This window comes from Puma concolor, chromosome A2, assembly GCF_028749965.1.
Source record: "Puma concolor isolate L17-30 chromosome A2, mPumCon1.1.hap2, whole genome shotgun sequence".
NCBI classification, from domain to species: Eukaryota; Metazoa; Chordata; class Mammalia; order Carnivora; family Felidae; genus Puma; species Puma concolor.
Window position 1 is genome coordinate 123,775,033 of NC_141668.1, and position 7,745 is coordinate 123,782,777.

The 7,745-nt window shown below is 39.9% G+C and overlaps 1 long non-coding RNA gene across 2 annotated transcripts in view; it reads right to left on the bottom strand.

Annotated features, from left to right (window-relative positions):
* Positions 1-237, bottom strand: part of LOC147583487 (uncharacterized) — a 250,019-nt gene extending 249,782 nt beyond the window's left edge. For both annotated transcript variants that reach the window (XR_015243141.1, XR_015243139.1), the window contains exon 1: positions 179-237. This is a non-coding gene — a long non-coding RNA (uncharacterized LOC147583487). The remainder of the gene's footprint in view (positions 1-178) is intronic.
* Positions 238-7,745: the final 7,508 nt, after the last annotated feature.

A 7,745-nucleotide genomic window follows, 5' to 3' on the forward strand; every position in this document is an offset into this window, starting at 1 on the left:
TTTTGTGATGAACAGGATGAGAAACAGGTTTGCCTATTTTTCAGATGAGGGCATGGAGGCTTAGATGGAGTATGTGACTTGGCCAAATCACAAAAATAGTGGTGAAACCAGGTTTAAAATTTATGTTTTCTGACCAGGGACCACCCATTAAAGAAGCTCCAACACCCACAAGGCTTACCTTTAGATTTCTCTGGCAAAGAGCTCCATGCATACCAATATCAGCCACGCCTACAACTCTGGAGATCCAACATGAAATGGGTCATTAGTACAACAGCAGATTAATGTCAATCAACAGCACTATGACAATAATGACAGATACCAGACAATGGGCCAGTAAGGTGGAAGAGAAGACTATGGGCCAGCCTCTGCCAGAGAAAGGAAAGGGCTCTATGGAACACACAGGCCTAGAGACAGCAAATATAAGTTAACTTCTGATATGTACTGATTCTGGGGTCTGGTCTCATGACTTGGTCCCTGCACTAACTGAACTCTGATTCTGCTCAGAAGTCTGGGATTCTTCCAGTTACTACTGTTTAGAAGAAGAACCTCATTGTTTATGATTTATGGTATTCTGCCTCCACCCATCCATTCCACAGAGCTTTTCTGAGTGTCTATTAGGAGCCAGTGGTCAGGTATAAAAACGCAAATGCTGAAAAACACACAGAGTTGGACTTTGAGAAGCTCACAGTGGAAAGAGGTACAGAAAAATATCACATCCTGTGATGTTCCTATGTGCGCTTAAGGAGGAGCGAAGGCCTTGAGTTCTCTTAAGTTGCTTAAGAGAAAGACAATATTCAATACCAAGGACCACAAGGGCAACCCAATCACTACTAAGGATTTAAGGTTCCAAGATCAGAAACTGCATCGTGTTGCATAAAGCCATCTACTCCAAGGATGGTCTGCAGCCCTGCAGTACAAGCATCACCTCAGGCCTGGTCACAACATTTCCAGCACAACTCCAGATGAATTGTGGTCTTCATTTTAACACAATCCTCAGGTGATGTGCATGCATATTCAAGTTTCAGGTGATGAGTGTTATAGTGGAACTTATGGCTACAAATGGCTGTGTCTAAAAGGGATCAGAGAAGAAGTAACAACACGATTTGGAGCCCAGAATTTCTCAAGTACAATGTGAGGAACGGTTTTCTTACAGTAAAAATTCATCCTTTTTAAATGCACAGGTTGATGACTTTACAAATATAGTCATGTAACCACCAGCACCACCAAAATATAAGAGTTGTTACCCCAAAATTTGTCTTTGTGACCTTTTACTGTCTATACCCTCCCCCTAACTCCAGGCCCTAGAAATCACTGATCTTTCTGTCCCCATAGTTTTGCCTTTTTCAAAATGTCATATAAATGGAGTAACGTGGTATATAGCCTTTAGTATCCAGCTTCTGTGACTCAGCATAATGCTTTTTGGTATTTGTCCCTTTTGTTGCAGGTATCAGTCATTTGTTTCTTCTTATTGCTGAATTGTATTCAATTTTCTGAATGTACCCTAATATGGTTAGTTATTCACCAGATGATGAACATTTGGTATGTTTCCAGTTTGGGGCTATTTTGAATAAAGCTGCTATGAGCATTCCAGTAGAGATCTTTGTGTGGACCTATGTTTTCCTTTATGTGAGGTATGTATCTAGGAGTGGAATTTTGGGGTCATTTGGTAAATATGTTTAAACTTTGTAAGAAATTGGCAAAGACTTTTCCAAAATAGCTAGGTAAGAGGTGCAGTTGATGAGCTGGAATTATTTAATGAGGAGATCTCACCAGATACACAAACACATTGGGACATGAAAGAACATGGTGGGTTCAAGGAATGAGTAAATATTTCAGGACAGATGGAATGTAAGGTAGCAGAAGAGTAGGGTGGAAGGGATGCAGGAAAAGCACCTTGGGTAGACAACTTTGAAGTGCTCTCAAGTAATTTTCATGAGCTTGCTTTGAAGTTTAGAAAGCCTGTGCCTGTGGATTACAGAGATCATCAGGTTGTTTGTTTTCATACTGCAAAAAATTTCTTTTCCATCACATAAGTTAAATGGGCAAATACCAATACTCCAAGAGTGCAGAAAGGCATCTACCCACATGCCTATCCTAGTCTTCTGTTATGCAACTAGAATTACAAAGCATGGGAATGAAAATTATTTATAAAGGAGAATTAATGGGTTCTACCTTCAAAGGTCCAGCCAGGAGAGTGCAGGAACCCATTACAACTAATCTTTTGATTACAAAGAACACAGAAATCTCTAAACTGCTCCCTCTCCTTACCTATCAGCCTTGTGTCTGCAAATTTAAAAATACAAGGTACTCAAAATCCTTTCTCTTTCTCTAAATGTATTTCTCAGGACTCCTCGACCTCTACAATATATATGTGTGTGTGTGTATGTATGTGTGTATATGTATGTGCGTATGTATATACGCACATACATATACACACATACATTCACATATATATATGTAATATATACACATACATATACACACATACATACACACACATTATATATATGTAATATATACATAAATACAGACACATACACACACACATATACATACACATACGTAGGCTTAGTCTCTGGAAAATCAAAATGTCCTATGGTGCTAAGGAAAATATTGGTCTCCATGATGGTTGGTAGGCAATACTGATGTTGATGTATGTTTTTATTTTGGGGTTTTTTTCTTCTCATTCCTTTCTTTTTTGAGCTTCCTTTAGACTATGTTGACCCAAGCAAGATAGGAATGCTTCAAAGGATCTGATATTACATCACCTTTTCTCCCTTCCTCTCTTTCATGAATATCATCATCAAAAGGTGAGTCACTGACATTTCCTCCAAAGTTTTCTCTGTACTTTATGTTACTGGAAGGGATGTCAGATCATCTTGGAGCCCTAGTATGTACCATACAGTCACCTCTCCTATAGCTCTTCCTCTGTGAATGAGACTAAATCTAAGATAATGAGCTTGGGAGCTTATTATTTGAGATCAGGAACCTGACCAAGGACAGATAAGAACTGGTAGCTCCATTCTCCCTCATTCTAACCCCACCTAACTCTATACACCCTGCATAGGAGTCCTAGGTCCTGAAAATCAGCTGCTTCCTTCAATGGTCAGAAAATGGCAAACCCAATCATGTTCTGGTCATATCTTGTTATTTTCCTACATGCCTTCAAGTACAAATACAAATCCTGACCAAGTTACTTAAAAGGAAGGCAATATTCAACATCTGGGGACCAAATGGGGAGTCCAATTACCTCAAGGATTTAAGGTTCCAAAATAAAGTGCACAGTGGGGAATAAAGCCATCTACCCATGGCTGCAGCACAAGCATTATCTTAGAGCTTGCCAGAAGAACAGAATATCTAGCCTTGCTCCACATCTAGTGAGTTAGGATATACCTTTTCATAAGATTGCCAAGTGTTATGTGTGTACATTCAAGTTTAACACAGTGACTCAAACCTGGAGTCCTAAAGCCCACTTCAGATGGTTACAATCCTCACCATCATAAACCACTGCTTTGCCACTGTGGAACTCTTCCTCCTCACCTGTCAAATGGTAATAATTATCCCTATCTCAGAACTCTTGTGGAAATTAAATGTGCTTATCAAATTAAATGTTCACTTATCAAAAGTGAATGTGTAGCCTACATGATAAGGAGCCATGAAATGATTAAACCATGAAAGTGCTTCTGGGCCTGTGTGTCTCTGAAGGGCTGTTTCCTAGTGTTACACAGGAAATATCATGATACACAATGTGAGATCCATTTTCAGTCCAACCTCTAAACAGCAAGAGACTCTCCCCATTCACAAGAGTCTAAAATAAGGATCACAAATGAGAAGAAAAAAAAAAAAAAAACAAGGCCAAAGAGAAAAAGAAGGATGCAACAGACTCTCTGTTTTTAACACAGAGTGTTTCTCTTTATTGAGGAAAGAGAAGATAGGCAATGAAAGAATAAATAGATCCTAGCCCTCTGGTTCCCAGAAACAATGTTATTCACTCTTTCCAGCAGTGCCTTACGACTGAATGAGTGAATTTATTTTCTCTAGGTGTTTAGATGATCCAGGGGCCTCTAACACTCTCATGAGACTATTTTTCTTTTCCAATCTACTGTCACACCTATGCAGATTTTTAGCAGAAATATCTCTTAGTGTATTGGGAAGACCATCAGGGTCACTGGAAGAAAATTCCAGAAGTGTATTTGGAGAAGAGTATGAAGCCTGCAACACTAACCATTTTCTCTACTACAGACTACCTGTGTGAACAACGGAAAATAATGTGACCTCTCTGAATCTTAGCCTTCTAGGCTATGAAATGAGCAGAATGGACAAAGTGCTGTTTTCAGCTCTTTTCTGGCTTCAGGACTACAGGATAATTGTAATGCACACCTGGAAATTTCTTCAGACTGTAGGGACTAACAAAGTACTACCCAGTTAGAAAGGATATCTGAAAAGAAGATGGAAATGAGCATGGCTAGGGATGAATGGCAGGTAGGAGGGAAGAGGCTGGAGGGAGGTATAGAAGGATGAAGTTGACCAGTGTTCATGAGGGCACCATGTTATCTCAACAGATGGGCATGAATATTACCAGCTAGAAGCCATTCTTATTGCATCCCACATGATGAGTGAGGGTTGATGCCCCAGCTGTGCAGGCAGCTGTCTGCCATGAGGCTAAACACCCAGCTAAATGGGAAATCATCTCTGGAATTTATGAGCCATACTCAAGCAGCAGCCAGGGATCTGAAGCTCCCCATCAATCATGTCACCCCTTGCATGCTCCTTTTCCTTGATTTAGACAAATAAATGCAGAGGGGTCTGGACATCATGAATCCTCCCCCGCCCCCCCCCCCCCCAGTTTGTACACCAACCACACCACCTTTTGTTAGTAATACTTCCATCTCTATGAGATATGCAATTTCTAGCTAACAGGTATAGTGTCTACAGTGAGAAACCACACTAACAACTATTAACCCAAATCTCATGGAATACACTATTGGGGTTTGTTTTGTTTTGTTTTTGAGTTAGAGAAGCACACTAGCCAACTAAAAACCTACGCACAAGCATCTCAACACAGGAAAGCCTCCTATGGAAGTTCAATCTCAACCCCCCTTCTTTTACAAATGAAGAACTGTGGACCAAAGTCGTGCCACCTACTGGTAGAAGGCCTGACATTTGAATCCAAGTTGTATGACCACGACCTTAGTTCTTTTTTCACCATTCTCTTGCTAAAATGCATGAAATAAATAAATACATTAAATGCATAAGGCCTTCTCTTTGAAGCTCAACCCCAACAGTCTGAGCAAGTATGACTTGGGGAAAATCACCTAACCTATGTGAACCTCAGAATTCATCATTTGCAAATGGGGATCAAAACAGCTATATTAAAAACAATGTGAGAGTTAGCTCAGGAGCCACTTTATGTAATTTCTGGCACAATAATACACCTTCAGCAAATGGGGGAGAGCGACAGAGTTTTATTATTCCTGTACTTTCCTGCCACACAACTATTAGTATCTTAGCACAATTTCTGCCAGTAGTTTCCCTCTAGCATAATTTTACTCATTCGTAATCACAAGATACAGTTACTGTCACATGGTAGTTTATTCACGGTGCTGTGCAATCTTCACAGTTCTCATCTAAATGGATCTGTGTATTTCACTGAGTGGATTATATACTACCTGAAAACACCAGTACCCCATTGTTAGCTGTTTACCATTTTTTGCCTTTCGAAATTTACCTGCAATAAACTTCTTTATGCACTTGGTTTTGTCCACATTTTGAGTTAGTTCCTCAGGCTAAATTCCCAAAAGTAACCATTGTGGTTCTTTGAATATAAAGAATTCTCTGAAATTATATTTCACTCTAAGAAATACTTAAATCTCCACAAAGTCATATACACACAGCTGGGTTTATGAGATTCAGAATTTCTTCACACATACACACAAATATACATACACACACACACACACTCAAAAAAATAAAATGCAAACCTCTTTTATACTATGACAGAATATATTTGGATCAAACCATTTTTAGAGGCATATTTAAACACAAGGGACGAACAGAACCTATAAGGAACTTGATAACTTCGTGTTAAAAATGCGAATGATGCAGACAAATGCAGTATTGCCTCCAAAAAGGAACAAAATGTCTGAGGACCGGATTTACAGGGAAAGAGCTAAAACTAATACGTATGTATAACTTGGTTCAGTAACAAGTAAACAAAGAAATTCGAATAGCCTCTAAGCTTGAGAGAAGTAAACATCAGAATAGAAAGGAGACATTTACTGTATTTTGCATTTTACCTATTTGCTTCACAAAACTTTTAAAAACAAAGTTCTAGGGGTGCCTGGATTGCTCAGTCAGTTAAGCCACCAACTCTTGATTTCCTCTCAGGTCATGATCTCATGGTTCTGAGATCGAGCCCAGTGTTAGGCTCTGTGCTGACAGCTCAGATACCTGCTTGCGATTCTCTCTCTCCCTCTTTCTCTCTGCCCTTCCCTCACTTGTGGGTACATTCTCACTCAGGCATGCACACTCTCACTCTCTCCCTCTCTCTCTCTCTCACGATATAAATAAACTTAGAAAAAAAAAAAAAGAAAGTTCTATAACACACTTCTCAATTCCCCTTCCCCCAATCTTGGTCCATTAATATTAGACTTAATTATTTATAGCAGCACTTTCAACAATAGCCAAATTACGGAAAGAGCCTAAATGTCCATCAACTGATGAATGGATAAAGAAATTGTGGTTTATATACACAATGGAATACTACTTGGCAATGAGAAAGAATGAAATCTGGCCCTTTGTAGCAACATGGATGGAACTGGAGAGTGTGATGCTATGTGAAATAAGTCATACAGACAAAGAAAGATACCATATGTTTTCACTCTTATGTGGATCCTGAGAAACTCAACAGAAGACCACAGGGAAGGTTGGGGGGACAGTTACAGAGAGGGAAGGAGGCAAATCATGAGAGACTCTTAAAAACTGAGAATAGGGGCGCCTGGGTGGCGCAGTCGGTTAAGCGTCCGACTTCAGCCAGGTCACGATCTCACGGTCCGTGAGTTCGAGCCCCGCGTCAGGCTCTGGGCTGATGGCTCAGAGCCTGGAGCCTGTTTCCGATTCTGTGTCTCCCTCTCTCTCTCTGCCCCTCCCCCGTTCATGCTCTGTCTGTCTCTGTCCCAAAAATAAATAAACGTTGAAAAAAAAAAAAAAACTGAGAATAAACTGAGGATTGATGGGAGGTGGGAGCAAGGGGAAAGTGGGTGATGGGCATTGAGGTGGGCACCTGTTGGGATGAGCACTGGGTGTTGTATGGAAACCAATTTGACAATAAATTTCATTTAAAAAACATATTAGACTTAATTATTTGGCATAATTAAAAAGGTAGAGGAGGGGGAGGAGTCATCTTTTTGCTCATGAATGAGTTTTATTTACACTTTACATTCTGTTCCCTTCTTCCCCTGTGAACTATCAAAAACCATGGAGGAGTTGAAAAAATGATGTGGAACTATCATTTAGCTACAGAGTTTCACAATCTAAAAAACATCACATTACTGTTCCTCTTCTTTTTTCTGATTCTCTTTGTTTCTTCTGAACGTGGACTGAGGGGCAAGCTGGCCCGCCTCACACCCAGCAGAGGGAAGAAATGTGAATGTGCCTGCCTTATGGAATGTGTCTTTTATACAACATATGAAAAGCTTATCAATATGCACATTATCCTTCCATTTGAACCTTATATGTCATTGGTA